This window comes from Canis lupus, chromosome 4, assembly GCF_048164855.1.
Source record: "Canis lupus baileyi chromosome 4, mCanLup2.hap1, whole genome shotgun sequence".
Taxonomy (NCBI): Eukaryota; Metazoa; Chordata; class Mammalia; order Carnivora; family Canidae; genus Canis; species Canis lupus.
The window spans coordinates 48,649,577-48,671,380 of NC_132841.1; the positions used below are offsets into that span (position 1 = coordinate 48,649,577).

At 39.2% G+C, this 21,804-nt stretch overlaps 1 long non-coding RNA gene and 1 pseudogene across 13 annotated transcripts in view; one reads left to right on the forward strand and one right to left on the reverse strand.

Annotated features, from left to right (window-relative positions):
* LOC140632342 (uncharacterized) overlaps positions 1–21,804 on the forward strand; it is a 227,227-nt gene that overhangs the window by 111,842 nt on the left and 93,581 nt on the right. For all 13 annotated transcript variants that reach the window (XR_012029869.1, XR_012029870.1, XR_012029867.1 and 10 more), the window contains 4 exons: positions 7,546–7,682; positions 8,268–8,477; positions 9,327–9,481; positions 15,922–16,009. This is a non-coding gene — a long non-coding RNA (uncharacterized lncRNA). The remainder of the gene's footprint in view (positions 1–7,545; positions 7,683–8,267; positions 8,478–9,326; positions 9,482–15,921; positions 16,010–21,804) is intronic.
* Positions 3,408–5,063, reverse strand: LOC140631670 (E3 ubiquitin-protein ligase TRIM41 pseudogene; annotated as a pseudogene).

A 21,804-nucleotide genomic window follows, 5' to 3' on the forward strand; every position in this document is an offset into this window, starting at 1 on the left:
TATTATGTTGGCTTCATTCAATAACTTGAGAAGTGCTTTCCTCTTTTTAATTTTATGGCAGAGTTAGTTTGAGATTTATGTTACTTTTTCCTTAAATGTGTGACAGACTGTATCAGTGAAACTATCTGGACCTATAGTTTGGGATGATGTTTAATAATGAATTCAATTATTTAATAGGACTATTCATAGGCATGATGAAAAAGAAAATACGAATAGTCCTATCAAATAATTGAATATTGCTTATATTGTTCTTTTATTATCTTTTTAATTTCAGGTTTTTAAAAATTAAGCTCTATATCCAACATGGAGCTTGAACACATGACCCTGAGATCAAAAGTCATATAGTTTACTGACTCAGCCAGCCAGGTGCCCTTTATTTATTTATTTTTTTTCCAGGTGCCCTTTAAATTGGGTTTTAATGTTAATTTTTATCCAGTATTAAAAACATTCTAGCAGGACATATTTTTGCTGTGTTTTTAATTTTTTTTTTGTTTAAATAAACTTTTAGAGTAGTTTTAGATTTACAGGAAAGTTACAAAGCTATTACAGACTTTCTATACCTCTCACTCAGTTTTTCCTTTTATTTATCTTACATTGCTATGGTACTTTTGTCACCACTAAGGAACCAACATCAGTACATTACTGCTAACTAATCTCCATACTTTATTCAAATTTTAGTAGTTTTTTTATACTATTCTTTTTCTATTCCAAGATCCCAGTCAGGATACCACATTACATGTCTTCTTAGCTTCCTCTGGTCTATGACATTTTCTTAGACTTTTTTTGTGTGTGTGACTTTAACAATTTTGAGATCAAGGTTTTTCGTTTTTGTTTTGTTTTTAATAAGATGCCTCTCAGTTTGGATTTGTTTGAAGTTTTTTCTCGTGATTAACATACAGTTGTGGAAGGAAAATCACAGAGGTGAAATGCCATTCTCATTATATCACACCAAGAGAATATACTATCAACATAATTTTTGACTGATGATGTTAACCTTGGTTTTCTGGCCGAGGCAGCACTTACCAGTGTAAGTTCTCTAGTGTAAAGTTACTTTTTCCTCTTTTCATATTCCTAGTTTTTGGAAGCAAGTCACCACTAAGCACAGCTCACACTCAGGGGTGGAGAGTTAAGATCCACCTCCAGGAGGGGCAGTATCTATAAAGATTAGGGGAGATCAGTCTCTTGTGGCAATTTTTTTCTTTACTCTAAAAAATTTTAATTTCTAATTATATTATATTGTTATCAAGTAATGTGGCCAAATGGTCTCCACTTCTTTTTTTCTCTTTCTCTCCCAATACGGATTAGAGGTTCAGTTACACTGGTGAGCAAACTTTCTTTAATCAGTTTTGTCAGCTGATATAAACGTGGTATTCCTGAGAACTTGTGCCATGTTGTTTCTTCATGTAAGGCTACTAGTTGCTAAAATAATGGATGTGTCTCTGGAGGGACATCAATACTTCTAAATTCCAATATGAACGTTATGAGGATGCATAGTGGACAATATTATAATGCCTCTTACTCATAAAACATTCTGAAATGGTGATATTCAGTGTTCATGATGTTTCAAACATTTATTGAGTTTTCAGAGTGTCGTGATCATACTGTTTTTGGTGTGGGTGGAAGAGAGTAATTCTACTTTTGAATCCTAGTATAACAATGAAGGCTTTTAAAGAGAAGGAATGAGAATAGTAAGTGCTATTTTGGTTCTTAACAAAAATATACAGTGAACTCTGTCTGCTGCCATCATAAAGTCACCTGGTGAGAAGCACCTGCTGCTTCTCTTTTCTATCATTAAAGAACTTGATGTCAGGAAATAAAACTCTTTCAGTGACACATTCTGAAAAGAAAGGGTACAAAATCTTATGTACTTAGGGAACTTATATAAATTTTGAGATGATGATTTATTTTAACTGTGTTCTTCCTCAGGATGGTGAGAGGTAATGGTTTAGATATTTTAATGACATTGGTTATGAAGTATACTTTTTATTTCTAAAGAGTGGCAGAATTCTATTATTTTGGTTGATACTGTTTCAAAATATTTTCCATGCCTACATACAGTTATATGTATATTTTTACAATGCTGTAAAACATATTATTATTAAACATATTATCATAGGACATATAAATATCATGAATATTTATTTATGGTTTTAAATATTCTTCTCCAACATCATTTTTAATGGTTACATTGTTCCCATGAATGAGTTATGAGTTTCATATTATTACACAGTCACAAGCGGACAGTGCAGAGATGAACACTCTAGATAGTCATCTTTGACATATCAATGATTATTCCCCAGAGCAAAGTTCTTCAAACTTGGCACTACAGACGTTTTGGGAAAGATAATTATTTTTGTTATAGGGGACTGTCTTGTGGACTTTAGTTTTTTTTTTTTTTTTTTTGTTTTTGTTTTTGTTTTTGTTTTAAGCAAATAAGCTTTTATTTCCACAACACAACCCCTCTTCCCTTTTCTCCAGGAACATAAATTGACCTCTGCCATCAAAGCAGAGGACAAAAGCTGACAAGTGACAGAAGGCAAGGGGTTACTAGAAAAATATATTATACCCAAGGCTCTTCTGAGGATCCAAACCCCTGTGCCCAGGCTCCTGGTCAAGGCTCACCAAATGGAGAGAACTAAAGACATGAGGCTGAAAATTGACACAGGAAACTCCACTGAACAAAGGGGAAAGGAGCCTGGCAGTGAAAAAGACCTAAAAGAGTTGGGTGGGGTGAGCTTTATTCCTAGTTTGAGTGCTGGAAAAAAGGAAGGGGGGGGGAATAATTTATTGGGTGGTACAATGGTATCTAGTTTCAATCATGTCAGCCAATCTAGATCTCAAGCTAAAATCTGGCCAGTCTATGGAGGTAGAAATTGGGGATGGAAGGAGTTTTGAATCCCTCCTACTTCCCCTAGAGTAGACATTTATTACCCAGCTCTACCCTTTTGCCCAACCTGCCTACCCCAAAAAAGCTTCCAAATCCCTTAGCTAAAATTTGCATCAGAAAACGGAATTGGAATGGGGGCAGACCTGAATCATGCCCAAGTACCCCAGCCTGGGAACTAAGGTTGAAGAGCAGGGAAAGGGAAGTTAAGTAATGGAGTTAAATCTCCCTTCATCCCCTACTCAAAATTCGGACCCCTGGGTGGACAGAGGGAAGGGAAACCAAGCAGCTGTTCTCATCAGGGACCCATACAGACCTGTTGGACAGACTTTGCAGGTGAGAGAAGGCCAAGCTGCAGGCTAGGAGGGTTCTTTAGGCTCCTAGAGGGAGAAGCGGGCCTGGGTCAAAGGAGCAGGAAGCAACAAAAATTGGAAGGAGCCTTTGAGCCCCCAAACTTACGGGCCACCCTCCACCACCACCTACCCCCCAATTGCTAATCAGAGGGGCCCCTGCCGGTGGCAGGCTAATCAAGGCAGAGCTTGATGGGGGTGCCCTTGGAGAGCACCCGAAAGAAAGGGAAGACAGGCTTGCCCAGGAAAGCAGCTGAGAAGTACGCACACGGGCTAAAGTCTCGGCATTGTAGAAGCCCAGGCGCCCAGCCTCAGGGTCCAGGTACACGCCCGGGCGCCGCGGTTTCTCACTGGGGCTCAGCAATGCCTGCTCCGTCGAGCTCTGTGCCTCGCAGCGTTTGCCGTTGGTGCCCACACATCACACTCGCCTCTGGAGCAGGGGCTCTTGGGGTAGGGGAGGCGGCGGCGGCGATGGTGACGCGCGAGGAGCCGGCGTCCCCACTGCCCGCAGAGGACCCCCCAGAGCCCACCTGCTCCTTCTGATGGGTCGGTTCACGGGCAGCGCCCACCGCCCAACCCTCTACCTCCCGGCAGTGCAGCCGGAGCGGAAGCCGTGGGCCCCCAGGACACAGCAGGCGGCCGAGAAGCGCTTGGAATGGCAGCAACCTCCTGCCCCGCTCGGCCAGACGAGCCCCGGCGGGCGCGGACAGCATCAGGGCCGAGCGAGGCGTGCCAGGGCCCGGCGTCAGGTCCCCTTGGGCAGCCTGACACACACAGGGCTCATTTTCCTCACGATGGCATCTGTCAAGAAGTCATGGCTATGGGGTTGACACGGGTCAGCGGGCCAGACCTCTGGAGGCTGCAGCCGGGCCTCTTCACACCTCTTGAAAGTCTCCTGGATGTGCCGGAGCAGCCCCAGACCCACCCCCTGCCGGCTCCGCTCCTGGGCCTCGCCAGGGCGGCCCAGCTGCTCCTGCACGCCCTAGCCCGGCTTCCCGCGTCTCCTGGAGGCGCCGCTCCGGCCCTGCCCGCTCTTGAGCCAGAAACCGTGTCAGCCGTGGAAGTCCCGGGCCACCGCGGCCAGCTCTGACTGCATCTGGCTCTTCAGCTCCATCAGCCGCCTCTCCTCCTCGGCCTTCGTCCTCTGCACGGCCTCTCGGTGCTGCCTCAGTGGTTCCACATGCCCCTGCAGTCTGGCCCTGGACCCCTGCGCCACCTCCTCCGCGGGCACCGCGCCGTGCTGTTCGTGGCTCCTGGACTCTCAGCGCGCCACACAGATGGCCTCTTCATCCGCCTTGCAGAAGAGCTTCAGGGCTGCCTGGTGTTTTGGACAAATGCCCCCGGACCATGTTGGCCAGCTGCAGGTTGGCGCGGAAGCTCCTCCTGGGAGGGCTCTTTCGGCCCTGGGGGCAGGTGAAGCACCTCCGAGGGGCTGGAGGCGGGGGCAGTGGTAGCTCCTCTTCCTCGTCCTCCTCATCCTCCCCTCTCAGGTCCTCCTCCATGTCCCCCAAGTAGTAGTCCAAATCTTCCTCCTCGTCCTCCTCCTCCCACATGTAGTCCAGGTTGTCCTGGTTGCTTATATATATATATATATTTTAAGATTTTACTTATTTATGAGAGACACACAGAGAGAGAGAGGCAGAGACACAGGCAGAGGAAGAAGCAGGCGTCAGGCAGGGAGCCCGATGTGGGACTCGATCCCGGGTCTCCGGGATCACACCCTGAGCCAAAGGCAGATGCTCAACCGCTGAGCCACCCAGGCGTCCCTACGTTGTTTAACAGAATCCTGGCCCTTACCCACTAGATGCCCATAGTATGCCCACTCTCATTTGTGTAACTAAAACTGTCTCCAGACATTGCCAAATGTTTGCTGAGAGCCAAATTTCTCTCCCTTTGAGACTACTGCCACAGACCACCTTTCTTTGAAGAAGAATTTGTCACATATTCTGTATGCATTATTTAAAGTTCTTAAAAAAATATGTGGTGTTTTGCTTTTAATTTGAAAGAAGTAACATGAGGCTATAAGGAGACAACTCGAAAATGTGTGGGAAAATTTTCTCATAAACCTTTCTTACTGAAGTTCTTAGAGTTTAACGTGCCTGGTGATAAATACAGTGGGGTCCAGTTTCATCTCCAGGTACAGGAAAATCTTTCTGTGTAGCAGTAGAGTGAGAAGCTCAGAGACAATAGGAAGGAAAGACCTAACTCTCAGATTGCTTCTCATCTTTTTGACTATGTAATGTTTTATGATTTCACATTCTATAACTACAGTTATGCATTTTTGACTTCTAATATTTTCCTTTTCTAAGCAGTAAATAGGACTAATTAAAGGTTTAGATTTTGGAATGAGCCAAACTAGATTCTGATAATGTATCTTATCAATTTCTAGCTGGCTGATCTAGGGCCTTTAATCTTTAGTTTCTGATGTGTAAAATGGGACGAGTAAGATCATCTACCACACAGAGTTTTGGGAACATTATGTTTCAGGACTGTTAGCAGTGCTTGATACCTAGAAGGCACTCAGTAAATATTATCTATCTTTCCCCTCGCCTACCAACTGAAAGAAGAATAATCTATCTTCTCAATTTAATTCTATATCCTCAGCCATCAAAGGAGGCATTTCAGCAGCAAGGGTTGTCCTGAAACCTTTCATTGGCAAAATAACTTAAGTTGTAATATTTTAGGGATGTAGATTTTATAATTGTGTATGAGACACTGTCATAGTTACTATTTAATATTTTGGAACAATATCTCATTGGGTGAGTGTGGAAAAAATCCTAGAAACTTGATTTTCTATATATTTAAAATTTCCTTCATTTTAATTTCAATTTTTATATTTGCTAATTAAATATTAACATTACATATACTAATAATATTAATACAGTGTTATGAAATATATATATATATAATTTATAAATAGATAAAAATCTATGGAGGATGCTTGCTTGAAATTTCTTTACTGCTAGGATGTGAGATCATTTCTTTTAGAGGCCATTCACTTGGAAGGTAGTATTTTTACTGTTTCTCTGATTTGGGATGGAGGAAAGGAGTCATAAATCTCACTGCTTGTCAGAACCCACAATTCCCTGAATGTTATTTCAACATTATTTTACACAAAGTTTCATCATTCTTGTGATTTTCAATAGTAGTATTGGTATATTTGAGTGTTCCCATCCCGATCTTTTTTTCAAGATTGATTGAAATAGGTTGCAAGATGGAGCATTTCTGTATGTCACTGATAGTACCTGGGAAGATTTTTTTATTCACTGTTTTGGAAACAGAAAAATAAAATACAAGATTCTGACTTTCTCTTTTGAAAAATTTAAGCTAAATATCTGGGAACAGCAATGTCCAAATGAACTCTTCTCTCTGTCCCTTCCTTTAATCCTTCCTTAAAATAAGGATGTCTAGGAGATAATGGAGATGTCCTGGAAAGTTGGTGGCATGTAAAATGGTATTAGTATTTAGAAGGCATTAGACGGAAGTGGTGATGGTAGTGGTGGTAGTGGTAGTGGTAGTGTGTGTGTGTGTATGTGTATGTGTGTGTGTGTGTGTGTGTGTGCTCATGCACATATACATGCTTATGTTTGAATAGGAGAACCAATTTTCATGGGTTCCTGGTGCCTGACACGATCTTTACAGTGGATATTTATATCATCTATTTTTACTTTCATACAAGCAAGATAAGGGAGAAGAGAATTTCTTGCTCCTCTCATGGTACAAAAATTTTAATAAGAAGATAAAGGGGAAAGTTAAGGTCCTTTGATCCTTCCCCCTCCCCATATATATATATTCTTTTCACAAACTGGAGTCATAATGTGCAAAATAGGAATCATACTATGGATATTATTATCCAAAATGCTTTTCCTCACTTCACAATATAATTAGGATATTTTCTATACTCATGTATATAGATTTACCCAATTCTTTCTATAGTCATCAGAGATTCTATTGCCTGGATTTACTGTAATAAATTTAGATACTTCCTTATTCAACACTGTAATATCTTCTGTATGTATCTTTGAACACTTTTCTAGAGATATATTTATAGAAATGGAATTACTGGTTCAAAATGTATGCATGTTTAAAATTTAGATCCAACAAGAGTGCATCAATTTATCCTCCCACAAGTGAGAAATTTTCCTTTTTTTAAAAAAATTCACATTGTTTAAATTTTATGGACAAAAAGGCATTTAATTTTTCTCTTCATTGTGATATTGAGCATCTCCAAGAGGTCGTTTTATAAACAATTACTGAGGTTAGGGCTCTTTATATTGTCTTGGTTTCATCCTAAAATGTTTCTATACTTAGGGTCGCCAAGGAAGCTACAGTGGAGGCTGTCGGAAGGGTGGGTTTGAATGAACTTTGGCTGCTCCATCAAGCAGGCTGATTACTGAGGAAACATCAAAAGCTTCACCCGAGTGACTCATCACCCAGATCCAACAGAGGTAATAGAATAACTTACAGTGCACAGCCTTTTGGCTATTTAGTCCGCTGTGTGAGATCAATGGTGCCTACATTCTCTGCTGGATTTTGCTTTGGGAAAGAGATTTATTGGTTAAACCTCACATTACAATGCAGTCAGGGACTTTGGGACTCATTGCCAATACTCAGAAGCATAGAGAAAAATTATTTAACATCTTGGCCTCAGGTAACAATATCTACTTCATGGAGTTGGATCAGGCATCAAATTCTATGGGGATATACTACTGTCCACTGCGTTAACTATCTATCCTTCATGTTGTTTCATTATTTTCAGAGGCTTTACTCTGTTTTGTGTGGTGAAAAGCTTGTGGCTAGAGATAAACCAAAGTGGCAGTTTTAAGACGCATGTGAAATAAAAATGTGACTGGTCATGCATGTGGATTATTAGATATAAAATGTATGATATAGCTTTATATATGTAGTGTTAACTGGATTGTGCTCATGTGCTATAATTATGATTTTAAAATTTATTACTGTCTTTTCATGAAGTTCAGATGGTCTGACTAATTTATATTCTCTAAACATTTCTTGTTTTACTCTTTCATCAGATTCCACTCTTAAAATTCACTGCATGGTCTCTACAGACAAGAAGCAAAGGTTCTGCACGGCTACAGCCTTTCAGTTAAAAGACAAGGAATCCATATTTTCCTTCATTTTACTTTTAGACAGCCAGTATGTTTTATAGTCTCTCACATGCTTTTCTTCTCTCAAAGACATTTTCAAGTTTAATAATATATTTTTAAAAAGATAATTTTCAGGTAATTCAATTTTGAAATCCTGTAGACTTTAAAATAAATGCAAAGAATCAAAAAAAGTCTCACATACAAAGTCATTTACCATAGCTATCTAAAAATTACAGTTACACATTTGCTAGTTGTATTATTATGGAATTGCTAATATTACCTGCTTTTCAGAAGCATTAAAATAAACTTGTTTGGAAATGGTGTTATTTACTAAAAAAAAAAAATAATAAGGCAGTGTAAGGTATTATTTCTCTTTATGTTGGTTTAAAATTCAAGTGTATTTTATGGAAAATGGGACATTTTAAAGGTTAATCTTACCAGGGAAGTCTTTTCCTATATAAATATATTATAACTTCACACTGTAATTTTGGAGTTTTTCCTGATAATTTATGGTTTTGAGAACTATAGGTCTTAGTAAAAAATATACTGATTTGAAGATTTTTAAGCTTTCATTGTAAGGGTACACAGACCAAAAACATCATGTGTCTCCTTGTATGTTTTGCAGTGCATCTAGTCTGGTCAAATGGGATCATTTATTTCAAAAGTTATTGTGAAGGAAAATTTGAAAAAGGATAAATTGCATGTAATTGTGGTAAAGAATGAACTTTTACTGATCAGTTAGAAAATACCAAAGACACTCTCTGTGCCTGTGTAATCAATGGTGGGTTGGTAATATTATTTTGTATAAGAAAGAACATTATTAAAGTGTATTAAGTTGTTCTGTACTGAAGGGCATAAGAGCATTGTGTAATCTCTAATTTCTGCCAGAGAGAGAGACTTTGTCACCGGGTAGAACCATTTTTATAGTCTATTCATGTATTCAACCAGCATCTATTGAAGCTATATTTTTATGTACCCTACCAGGTACAGAATTTGGGGTGGGCCATGCTAGTGGCAAACAAATCAATAAAGCACACTGCCTTAAGGATTTTACAAGCTCAAGGACAGGACAGCATAAAGAAGCAATCATGTAAACAATAAATGACAATACAAAAAGAATGAGAAGTAATGATCTAAAGGTAAAAATGGCATAATAATGCTAATATTAATATAATGTTACTAATTGCCTATTGTTAGCTAAGGACTTGACTCCCCCTCGTGGGTGTTAGATTATCTCTCCAGCATCCATTCTCCTCTTCTCCCCCAGGTCGTACTTACTGTGTAATTTGTGAGTAGAAAGATATTTTCTGGGGTTTGTAATTCCCCTCTCCTATGGTACAGTGTTTGGTCTGTTTGAACAGATTGGTTCACGTGAACCAATTCAGGAAATCCTCTGCTAGTATTAAGGATGGGCTTGTTAGTCATTTCTGGACAATGGGCATGAGGGGCTTTTTGAGCATGTCTGAAAAAGTTCTCCTTCACTATTCTGGAAGAGCTTTTTGATGTCATCATTTTGTTCACTCCTTTGTTTTGGATGATGAAGCCTGTGATCTAATGATTGCCTCTCATAACTATAAGGGCAAATAAAGCTTAGGCCAAATCTGACACTTTAGAATGAAGAGGAGAGGGAGAGATAAAGAAATTAGATCCTTGATCCTATGATTGAAGCACTAAGTCAAACCGAGCTTGAAGCCTACCTTTCTTCTGGACTTGAGATAAGTGAGCCAATAAAACACTTTTGTTTTTTATGCCAGTCTGAGTTGGCTTTTCTCTTACTTGAACTGGTCTAAATTATACCCAGGAGTTATCTTTTTCCATCTTCATAACAACCCTCTGAAATAAGTGATATTTTTCATCATTTTGTGGATGGGGAAACTAAGGTCTGGAATGGTTAAATATCTTGCTCTGAATCACAGAAGCAGTACATGGTAAAGCCAGGACCTTCCCTGTGTAGTTTAATCCAGAGACCACATCACCAAGCACTACATCCTGCTGCCCCCATGCTTTGGGGATGCAGAGAGAATGGCAGTCAAGTTGTAGGAAAGTTATCACAATGCTGGAAACATTGGATCTGGGCCTGGAAGTGGAGCTAAAATCAACAAAAGATGGAAGTGAAGCAAGAGTTTTGGAATGCAGTAGATTAAGTAACTTCAGGGTGCCTGGGGGTGAGGGGTCTAGTTCATGTTTAATCTCTCAGGGGGATGAGAGAGGACAGGACCAACAGGCAAGGTGAAGGGTTTCTAACCTTCTCCAGAGGTTAGAAGACAGTGAGATCAGAACGAGATGGCATAACTAGACAGGGGAAGTTAAAAGGAGGGAGGAGACCTTGAGAGAAAATAGTGAAACAGTAGAGGAAGCAGAAATATTGAGACTGATAGTCACCTACGTCTAGTTCTAACATATTGGGATGATGGGAGTAGGGGTGCGATAAGGGAAAGAAAAAAGCTGATGTCACCAGGATCTCTGCACACTTGAGTTCAGTATCATCATTATTAGGGAAAATCTAGGTTTCGGTTTAGAAGAGAACATAGAGGAAGTGTTGCCAGAAGGGTTGAATGAGAATGTGTTTCCAAGGGTTCAAAAGAGCCCGGTGAAGGGGAACTAAGGGAGTCCGGGGAGCTGGGGAAGATGATTGTGCTGGAGAGAACACAAGTAGGAGAGGGCTGGTGGGCTGGAAGCAGGTGCATTTTGTTCAATGTATCAAAAACGAGCAAGGCAGGGAATTGTGGGAAGGGAAGAGTCTGTTTCAACTGAACTGCTTCCAGGTTGTAGTTACATATGTGGGCTCTTTCATAATTCTCGCTCCCGGCACATCACATCTTGCTGGTGGAAGGGCACTAAGGTGACTATGGCAACTTGACAGACCTCAAACCATATTACTCTTCACAAACACATGGAGGCTACAATTCTTTAAAAACAATAACACCAGCCGTGGCAGTGGCGACAACAACCAAGTAATTTGTAACTCTCCCCTCCGGAGAACCACAGAGCTGCATATGTTATTTTTTAATAATCAGTGACAAATTAACTAATTGCTACCATCCTTAAACCTGTTTTTCCCTGTAGCTTGTCATTATCTGCAGATGTCAAAACAAGTAAAATAAATGGACTAGATTTCCTTCAGATGTTTGTTGATAATAACTGTTCCCCTAAAGAAAATTAAGAATTGCGTGAGGCTGATAAGCAGAAGCTCCTTCCTGGGTTGTTATTTTAGAATGCTTTTTTTCATCAATGAGTTTCTGGTAGAGATTGTTAGACTCTGCCTTTCTCCCTTTCTGAAACATCAACTCCAATAGTACATCTGGAGAACTGTCAAAAGTCACTGTGAGAGTACAAGTAAAATTGCACATTGTCAGTCCCTACCTGAGAGATGTGGGTTCCTTAGAGCTGGAGTAGGACCCAGGAATCTGCATTTTAAATGATCTCCCCAGGTGATTCTGATGCAGGGGTACTAGGTCAGGCTGTGAGAACAGCTCAAGTCTTCTTGATGGGTTGGGGGCTGGAGCTCAAGATAGGGAGGTGTGCGTCTCTTCTCTGAGATTTGTTTCAATTCTTTCTTCTAACCATCATTACTTTCCTCTTTACTGCAAACCTTTTGCTTTTGAGATACAGTGTTATGAGAAACACTCAGGCACTGGAATAAGATCTGAATTTGAATCCTGGTTGTGGTATTTACTAAAGGTGAACTCTTGACAGAAGCAGGTAAATTCATTCTGTCTCATTTTTTTGATCTGTGAGATTTTTTTTTTTTCAGGATTCTAGAGATGATGTTCAGAGTGTGCCTTATTTACTATGTAGTACCTAAGAAGTGCTTACACATTACTGTTATTATGACCTTGATTTCTACTTTGCACTAACTTATCGTATCTGCCTGCAGGGTTGCCCACTTATGTTAGCTTATGGAGGATCATATGGGATTGTGCACACACTAGGACAGTTTTTCCTGTTCTTTTACTACCCCTTTCCTTTTGGCTCTGAATTAAGGCCCACCAGTGAGTTGCTGAGCCCAGACATGGGTGAGGAAACAGCAGTGCTACTAGACAGACAGCTGAGCAAAGCACCATGCACACAGTGAGATTCTTAGAAACTCTCACCTTATGCAGGGCGCTAAATAGGAAAAGCATAAGGCAGGATAAAGGTATGGTGTCTGTCTACATTTGTATTGTCTGTTGGAGGCATTGAGCAAAGAAAGTAGACCCAGTTATCTGTTTTATCACTACCTTTCCTTCTTGAAAGGTGACAAGGTGGGGTTGGGTGAGGACAGAGGTTAGAAAAGGATTTTCTTGGGATGCCTGGGTGGTTCAGTGGTTGAGTGTCTGCCTTTGGCTCAGGGTATGATCCTGGGATCCTGGGATTGAATCCCACCTCAGGCTTTTCATAGGGAACCTGCTTCTCCCTCTGCCTATGTCTCTGCCTCTCTCTGTGTGTCTGTCATAACTAAATAAACTCTTAAAAAAAGAAGAAAGAAAAGGATTTTTTTTATTAGCATTGTCCTTGCTGTGTCCCCTTTGTATACTATAGGCACAGAGACTTGATGGAATGTTGGAGTGAGGGCATGCTTTAATTTCTGTGTGTCCTGCTGTGCATTCCACAAAACCTGTTACCCATCTCTTGTTTTGGCATGATAGGGCTTTCTAGTTTCACAGTTATCACTGGACAAGAATCCATGGATAGGAGTAGATGTTTTAACTCTTTGCTCGTGTTGTAGGAGATCATTAAGAGGCGGTAACCTCTAGTTGACCTGAAAGCTACATCTGGGCAATCAGAGCATCCTCAACCCCTCCCGTCTTTGGAATGTACATCCTGCTCACACTGTTTCCTACACTGGAGCTGTTTTTTGAGGACCTGACCTTGAGAGAGCAACGTGTTGTTGATGCCATCAGTGGTGTATGTGACTGAACCTAGTGAAGACCTCTATATAAACTTTTAAGATTCTGGTAGGCGAGTGCCCAGCTCTACTCTTCTGGCAGCACCCAAGATGAGCCTCGTATGTAAATTCCCTTGCTTATTCAAAAGCCACTCTCTAATCTGGAGGGCTTTGCTTCTTTCTCTGGTTTCTCCTTGCCCTTAATGTACAGGGACCAGTTTGTGAACCAACAACTTGGATCATAGATCCCCAAAAGAGAGTTTCTTGGAAATTCTTAATGTATTTCTCAATGCACCAGTGCCAAGGGGCTTTAATGTTTTGTCATAGATTGCAAACTGGCAGGTGTGGGCAAACCATTTTAATAGGTGTGTCCCTATTTTATTTATCTATTTATAATTTTTTTTGACATACATATTTTTGTTTTTATGACATTGCCTTTTGAAGGGTCCAAGAAAGTTATTTTAACAATCTGTGTTCAGGAGTTTTGAAAGCATTTTTAAGGACACTACATTGGGCCCTTTTATTTCCCAGCCTTTAGTGAGCAATCACTTGTTAATCTGTGGTAATTAACTCCAGGTGAGAGTGAATGTAAGGCATGAGGCATTTGCCCATGGCATGGTATTGGGGATTTGTTTCCAGAATATTTATTTTGGGAAAAATCAGTATTGAATCCTCTTTTGTTCTGATCCTATAGGAAAGTTCAAACTTTGTCCAGCTTTGGACTTTAATATAGAAGGAGAATCTCTTGACCATCATGCCAACTTTGCTTGAACTGTATTTTTATATGATAACCCTTAAGCTAATATACTGGCAATTAATTGATGAAGCAGAGATAGTTATTTTTGTCTTAAGACTTTTCTTTTCTTTCCAAAGAAAATTAACAAAACAGAAAGATATTTAAAAGGACTTGAATTTTATTTGCTTAATTCCTTACATTTTGGGTCCTGACTAGGAGGAGAAAGTGGACTGTGAAATGTTTGATTTCATGCCTTCCTTTTGACTAGTTCATCCACCAAGGACAACCAACTGTCTGGCATGAGTGCACTTTACAAATATTGTCTCATGTTGTAAACTATTTGGGATTATATTCTCTCCATTTTACAAATGTACTTTGGAATTATAAAAGAAACACCTATCAGAAAACTCAGAAACCATGAACATGAATAAGAACTTCTCAATTTGTTTATTTTTTACTTTTTTTTTTTTAACAAAATAAACTCTGTAGTTAAAATGAATCCTTGAAGCAAATTAATATATATTTAAGATTGGATATTTATAACCTACTTCCCAGTCTCTTTAAGCTACTTAATGTAAAATTTACCCTAGTTTTATTCTAGGCTATGAAGAGCAAGAAATCAGGAAAAGCTTTTTTGCTTATTAGTATGGAATTTTTTTTAAAAGATTTCATTTATTCATGAGAGACAGAGAAAGAGAGGAGAAGAGAGAGAGAGAGAGAGAGAGAGAGGGAGAGGCAGAGACACAGGCAGAGGGAGAAGCAGGCTCCATGCAGGGAGCCCGATGTGGGACTCAGTCCCTGCTTTCCAGGATAACACTCTGGGCCAAAGGCAGGTGCTAAACTGCTGAGCCACCAGGGCCGCCCCTGTATGGAATTTTTTAAATAAGCCAGTGATCTTCATTGATAACTAACATGGATAACCTTAAAAACTGAAAACTGTCATTCTTTTTGGGATACAGGTATTTACATCAAAGTCTTAAACTAAAAGAATGGTTATATTATAGTAGGAAGAACCCCTTTCTATTGTAGGATGAATCAAATTTTTAAAATGGTAATAGATTATAATATTCTAGAGCTAGAATGGGTATCAGATATTATAATAATAAAATAGCTAACAAGATTGAGTACTTTCCCGTGCATCAGGAATGATTTTGCCTTTTTAATTTAATTTCATTCTCTCAGTAGCCCTGCCCCATTGACTATTATTTCCCCCCATTTTAATGAGGTACCAAAAAGCTAGATAGGTTAAGGAACTTGATCAAGGTCATATACCTCATTTATTTAAAACTCTTATCTTGGGTTGATTAGGTATCTCTCAAGGTCATGCATAAGTAGCAATTTATTAGAAATTATTTTTGGACATTGGATTTAAAAAGCTATAAATTTCTTGTTGCATAACCTTGTTGCATAAATTGTTGATTTTCAGACTTTTCATGATTTAATCTGCCTGCTGAGAAATCATTTTTCCTATTGCAAAGGTTCATAATATGTGCAGATTTTGCAGCTTGGCTTGACTGCCCTGTAAGATGCCTATTGACTGAACATAGAAAATTCTGTGTTATTAAAGACAAATTAAATGAGGTCTTATGTGATTAAGTCTCATGTTAGTTGCTGAGGTAGAGGCTAATAATCGTTAGTAGTTTTTAACTCTCTGTATAGGTCGTATCTATTTTCTGGCAGCTGGCAAGAGAAGGGATGAAGAGAGAATGTATGCACAGGACAGATAATTTGTCAAACAACTTCCTCTAAGCATAAAAAAGTAATTAATTAAGTAAGTTATATCAAGTATCCTGCATGTAATATGAGAACTTCATTAAAGGTAGTTATTCTTTGATTAGCTTTCCCTCTAAAGAGAATGTTCTATAGACAAAATGCAGGATGTTTCCTGGCCTTAGTTCATGTTGTTTTTAGAGCCTATTAGTAGGTTTTAATCCATTCTTTTTTATTAATCCATTCTTAATATAAAAATCCCTTAGGCTATGATAGTTGTGAGGACTAGCACCCATGGATATGTTTAGGATTGAAGAAGCTTCCAAAAGTAGCAATATCACAAAAGGATTTCTGGTAAGAGAATAACAATAATAATAATTCATGTAAAGTTTACTCTGCTTCACTTTGGGGGGTTACTGCAACTCTGTAATAACTGCATTAGTTATAAAGCAAATGGAGATGCTTCTTTGACAGGTGAGGAACTTGGCAAGCAACTCTACCACTATATGCAGAGACTGGGATTAAACCTCAGAGCTACCTAACCCTCCAGTCCCTTTCTCTGAATAATTATGCCACATTGTGCCTTAAATAAAATATAAATGGTATATTGACTTGAATAGTTCTTCTTTTAACAATAATTTTAGTTTTCTAAGCCATAATTTGTCATGAATTACAAGTTCATGAGAAATTATAGGTACAAACAAATGAGAATTAAAGATACATATTTTGCATTAGTGAGGATCTCAGCAGGACAGAGATGGCAACTCATAGTAGGTAATTTGAGAAGTGTTTAATAAAGGGGTTCTTAGGGCAGCCCAGGTAGCTCAGTGGTTTAGCGCCGCCTTCAGCCCAGGGCCTGGTCCTGGAGACCCAGGATCGAGTCCCACGTCAGGCTCCCTGCATCGAGCCTGCTTCTCCCTCTGCCCCCCCGCCCCCCGCCTCATGAAAAAATAAATAAAATCTTTAAAAAAAAATAAAGGGACTCTTATAAGTGTATAGCCTAGTGTGTATGGCCCAGGCTGCCATAACAAAGTACCATAGATTGGGTGGTTTAGACAACGGAAATTTATTTTCTTACAGTGTTGGTGGCTGGAAGTCTTAAGTTGGATTGCCAGCATGGGTGAGTTGTGGTAAGGGCTCTCTTCCTGACTTGTGCAGGGCTGCCTTCTCACTGGGTCCTGACATATCAATTTGGGTGAACACAATTCAGTCCATAGCAGTTAGGGAAGCACTGGGTAGCACAGTACCCTGGGACTGGAAACTTCAGGGAGTTACCATTTTCAGGTTTGAGGAACTGGGGACAGTTTGGCCACTACTTTAGGCAGAGAGAAAACACACATGACAGGAGTCATAACCATAGCTGGGGATGGCACCCAGCCAGCAGCATCCCCACCCAAAAGGAGTGAAGACTTCATTCTTCTTTTCCCTGATTTCACCCTTATGCTTCTCAGCAGTGGAAACTAACTGTAGGCCAGACTGAAAGGAAGCCCATTGATGGAGTCTGTATATGTATAGGGGAAGAAAAATATTTTTTTTCTCAACTTTTTTGGGTTCTTAGCTGACATTTCTGTAATGAAAGACAGATTAATAGGAGGAAAACAAACAAGTTTATTAACACATATATCTCATTTATACACAGGAAATACCCAAGGGGAAATGAGTAACTCCCTGAGGTGGCTTAGGATTCAGACTTACATACTATCTTCATTGGCAAAGGGGAGGTTGGGGATGTGGGCCTCTTAGGGGTGAGTCAGTGATTTTTAGGAAAGATGAATGGGCCCTTAGAGAGAGGAGGTATGATAGTTTATGACAAAGTTGTTCTAGTTTCCCCTCCTGTGTTAAAAAGTCAGTCTTCTCTCATTTTGAATTTGAAGGCCGGCAAGAACTATGTCCTAGCTCAAAGTAGTCCGGTAGGAGCAGTTCCCTCTTATTTGTAAAATGGGCAGCCTTTTTTTTTTTATTTAGGCCTTCACCTGATTGGATGGGACCCACTTAGACCGCCTTTACTCCATCAGATTCTAATCTTATTCAGAAACACTGTCACAGACATACCCAGAATAGTATTTGACCAAATGTCTAAGCTCTGTGGCCCAGTTAGTTTGACACATAAAATTAACCACCTTCCCAGTCTACTATCTGCCTAAGGCTAGTCATATGAGGTTTCCTGTCTGAGAATCTGTTTCTTCTCTAGGGAACTGAAACTAGCAGGGTGTTTACCTACGGTTACCACTCTGTAATTTATGAGGGTAAATTATCTGTAATTTATGCCTTATCCTAGCACAGATTTGCTGAGTAGCTAACCCTTAAGGAGCAGCCCTTCTTTGCATCCTTCTATTCTCACTTATCCAGACTCACATCTCTCTTTCCTTCCCGCTTACAGCCCCTGATCTATCACTTCTTGATCCCTATCTTCTGATCCTGTGTGCCTTGAATTAGGGACCAATTCTCTACCAAGGATCTGATAACTCAATTATATGCTCATCCTAAACATTTGTATTTAAAGTTTGGCTTTCCTTATCTTATCACAAAGACACTTTTATCCCAACACTTTTCTATTCAGATCACAGCTCTCTCTGTGTCCCCACAGCAATGGACTTGTCTCAGGTCCTCCTTCCCAAAATTGTTATTTCAACACCAAAAAAGAGGTCAATCTTTCCTGCTTGATAAAACTCCTGAAGAGGAGATTTATGACAATGGAGTTCTTTTTGAAGGATCTGTCTTTAGACAGATAAGGGGAGGTCAGAGAATGTCCCTCAATTTGCTATTTTTCAAGTGACTGCAGCTCAAACTAATATACCAATGTGGCATACTTTGCTATTTTTTGCATGTCAACCTCTCAAAGCACAGAGCAGAGTGGAAAAGGAAGAGTGGACCTGGAAGAGCAAAGGGAAGATATCAGATGTACTTACTGTTTACTTTATCTTATAATTAACCACATTGTCTAAAATGGACCTTCTTGGGGCACATGGGTAGCTTAGTCAGTTGAGTGGCTGACTCTTGATTTAAGCTCAGGTCATGATGATCATGAGCCCAACATGATCATGTTGGGCTCTGTGCTCAATAGGCAGTTTGCTTGAGGATTCTCTCCCCCACTTTTTGTTCCTCTCCCTGCTTATATTTTCTCTCTTTCTAAAATAAATAAGATAATAAAAAAAGAAAATGGACCTTCTTATTCATCTCTCTCCCCTCCCCCTCTACCACATCTGTGTGTGTGTGTGTGTGTGTGTGTGTGCGCGCGGGGGGGGGTGGGTTGATGACTCTTTCCTCTGTATTTCTCTTTATTTTTTTTCCAAATTTTTAATTTAAATTCTAGTGAGTTAACATAGAATGTAATACTGGCTTAAGGAGTAGAAGTGAGTGATTCATCACTTACATATTTCACCTAGTGCTTATCATAACAAGTGTTCCCCTTAATACCCATCACCCATTTTAGCCCATGTCCAATCCACCTTCCTCCATCAACCCTCAGTTTGTTCTCCATTGTTGGGAGTCTCTTACACCTCTTCCACATATGAGTGAAATCATATGGTATTTCCTTTTCTGACTTATTTTACTTAGCATAATATACTTTAGCACCACCCACATTGTTGCAAATGGCAAGATTTCATTCTCTTTGGTGACTGAGTAATATATATCACTTTTTCTTTATCCATTCATCAGTTGATGGATACTTGGGCTCTTTCCATAGTTTGGCTATTGTTGACAATGCTGTTATAAACACTAGGGTGCATGTATCCTTTGAATCTGTATTTTTGCCTTTGGGTAAATAACCTAGTAGTGCAATTGCTGGATCATAGAGTAGTTCTATTTTTAACTTTAAAAAAAACCTCCACACTTTTTTCCAGAGTGGCCGCACCAGTTTCCATTCCCACCAACAGTGTGAAATGGTTCCCCTTTCTATACATCTTTGCCAACATCTGTTGTTTCATGTGTTCATTTTAGCTATTCTGACAGGTGTGAAGTGGTATCTCATCATGTCTACTACATCTTTGGTTATCTCCTCCATATAACTTACTACAATGGGAAGTTATCATCTCTATTTATTTATGTATTTTGTATCTGTGTGGCTCCCTTCACTAGTCTAAGTTTCTAAGGACAGGGACTTTTGTTGTTGTTAAAAATTTTACTTCCCTTCCCCATTATGGTTGGGTGCAGTCATATGATTTGTTTCAGCCAATAAGTTGTAAGACATGTGAGAGACACTTCTAAGCAGAAATGGTTAATCACTGGTGCAACACAGTCTCAACTTTTTTTTTTTTTTTCCTGTTGTCAAAGTGACCAGCAACCTTTGAGATGGTTGCTGCTCTATCACTTGGCACCAGGAATGAAAAGATCTGAAAGGACAGCTATGTAGTATGAGGAAGAAATATACTTTGTTTTTATAAATCAGTGATTTGGGATAGTTTGCTAGCAGAATATAACATAGCCCTATTCTGACAAATCCTTAATTGTGAAAAGAAGGAACAAACTTGTCTCTTTTAATTTGAGCTGATTTGTAGAGTCTGTGATTATCTAAGTAGCTAATTTACATAGTTTGAAACTTTAGCTTGTCAATATGTCCTTGTTATGACCTTGAAATTCACAAGTTTAATATTATATTCTATTTCCCAATAGAAGGATTTCTAAATATAACTCTCATTAATGCCAACACTCCTTTGCATATTAGAATAACACTCTAGCCCTTGAAATTGTAAGTTTGAGTGAGAACGACACATGAAAGACAGATCAGAATCATGCGGGCTGTCTCTCCTGGGAGGACAGGAACTAATTTGAGTTTTGAATTTATCCTTTTGATGTTCTAATATTCCCAACAATAGTAAGTCATTTTAAAATGGAGAATTGAAACTGTCTATGCCTGATCTATTCTCTCATGTCTAGTCCACTCTGGTTATTCAAATGTGACTCGCGTTCATTCCTCTTATTTCTTGACAAATAGGTCTGTAGACATGTACATGCTTTGTCCTGAATGTTGAACGGGAAAAAGAAAAGGTCTCAGCCTAGCAAATTTACAAAAAGTGTAAAGAATTTGAAGTCGAACACATCTTAAGCCATGACCATGCTTTAATTGCCTATTTTACTTTCGTTGCTTTGGGCAAAAATATTCTTTATTTTGAAGATTTTAAGTTAAACCAAACTAATAAAAATATTGACCAAACATAACTCTTAACCAATGTTTTTTGGAGAGGAGATACTTTGGGGATATAGTAAAGGTATAACCTTCATCTGCCCATCTAATTTTTTTTAATTTTTATTTTTTTATTTTTTTAATTTATTTTTTATTGGTGTTCAATTTGCCAACATATAGCATATTACCCAATGCTCATCCCATCAAGTGCCCCCCTCAGTGCCCGTCACCCAGTCACCCCCACCCCCTGCCCACCTCCCTTTCTACCTCCCCTTACTCGTTTCCCAGAGATAGGAGTCTCTCATGTTCTGTCTCCATCTCTGATATTTCCCACTCATTTTTTTCTCCTTTCCCCTTTATTCCCTTTCACTATTTTTTATATTCCCTAAATGAATGAGACCATATAATGTTTGTCCTTCTCCAATTGACTTACTTCACTTAGCATAATACCCTCCAGTTCCACCCATGTGGAAGCAAATGGTGGGTATTTGTTGTTTCTAATGGCTGAGTAATATTCCATTGTATACATAGACCACATCCTCTTTATCCATTCATGTTTCGATGAAACACTTGATTGGTTGGACTTATACATGTTCTTTATTGATATGTATTATATCCATTTAATGGAGGACTCTAAATTATTTCCCATCTCCTTTTTAGAAGATGAAAAATACACAAATCTACTCTGATATGCACAGGACAGACTAATGTTGACCATCTGCATTTATAGGATAATATAAAGATGAAAAATACATAAATCTACTCCAATATGCACAGGACAGACTAATGTTGACCATCTGCATTTATAGGATAATATATATCCTATATATTATCCTATTTATATATATATATATCCTATATATATATAATATATCCTATATATATATCCTATATATATATATCCTATTTCTTTTTTTTAAAGATTTATTTATTTGTTTGAGAGTGAGACAGAGAGAACGTGCAGGAAAGGAGGCATAGAGGGAGAAGGAGAGAGAATCGTAAGCAGATTCTGTGCTAAGCACAT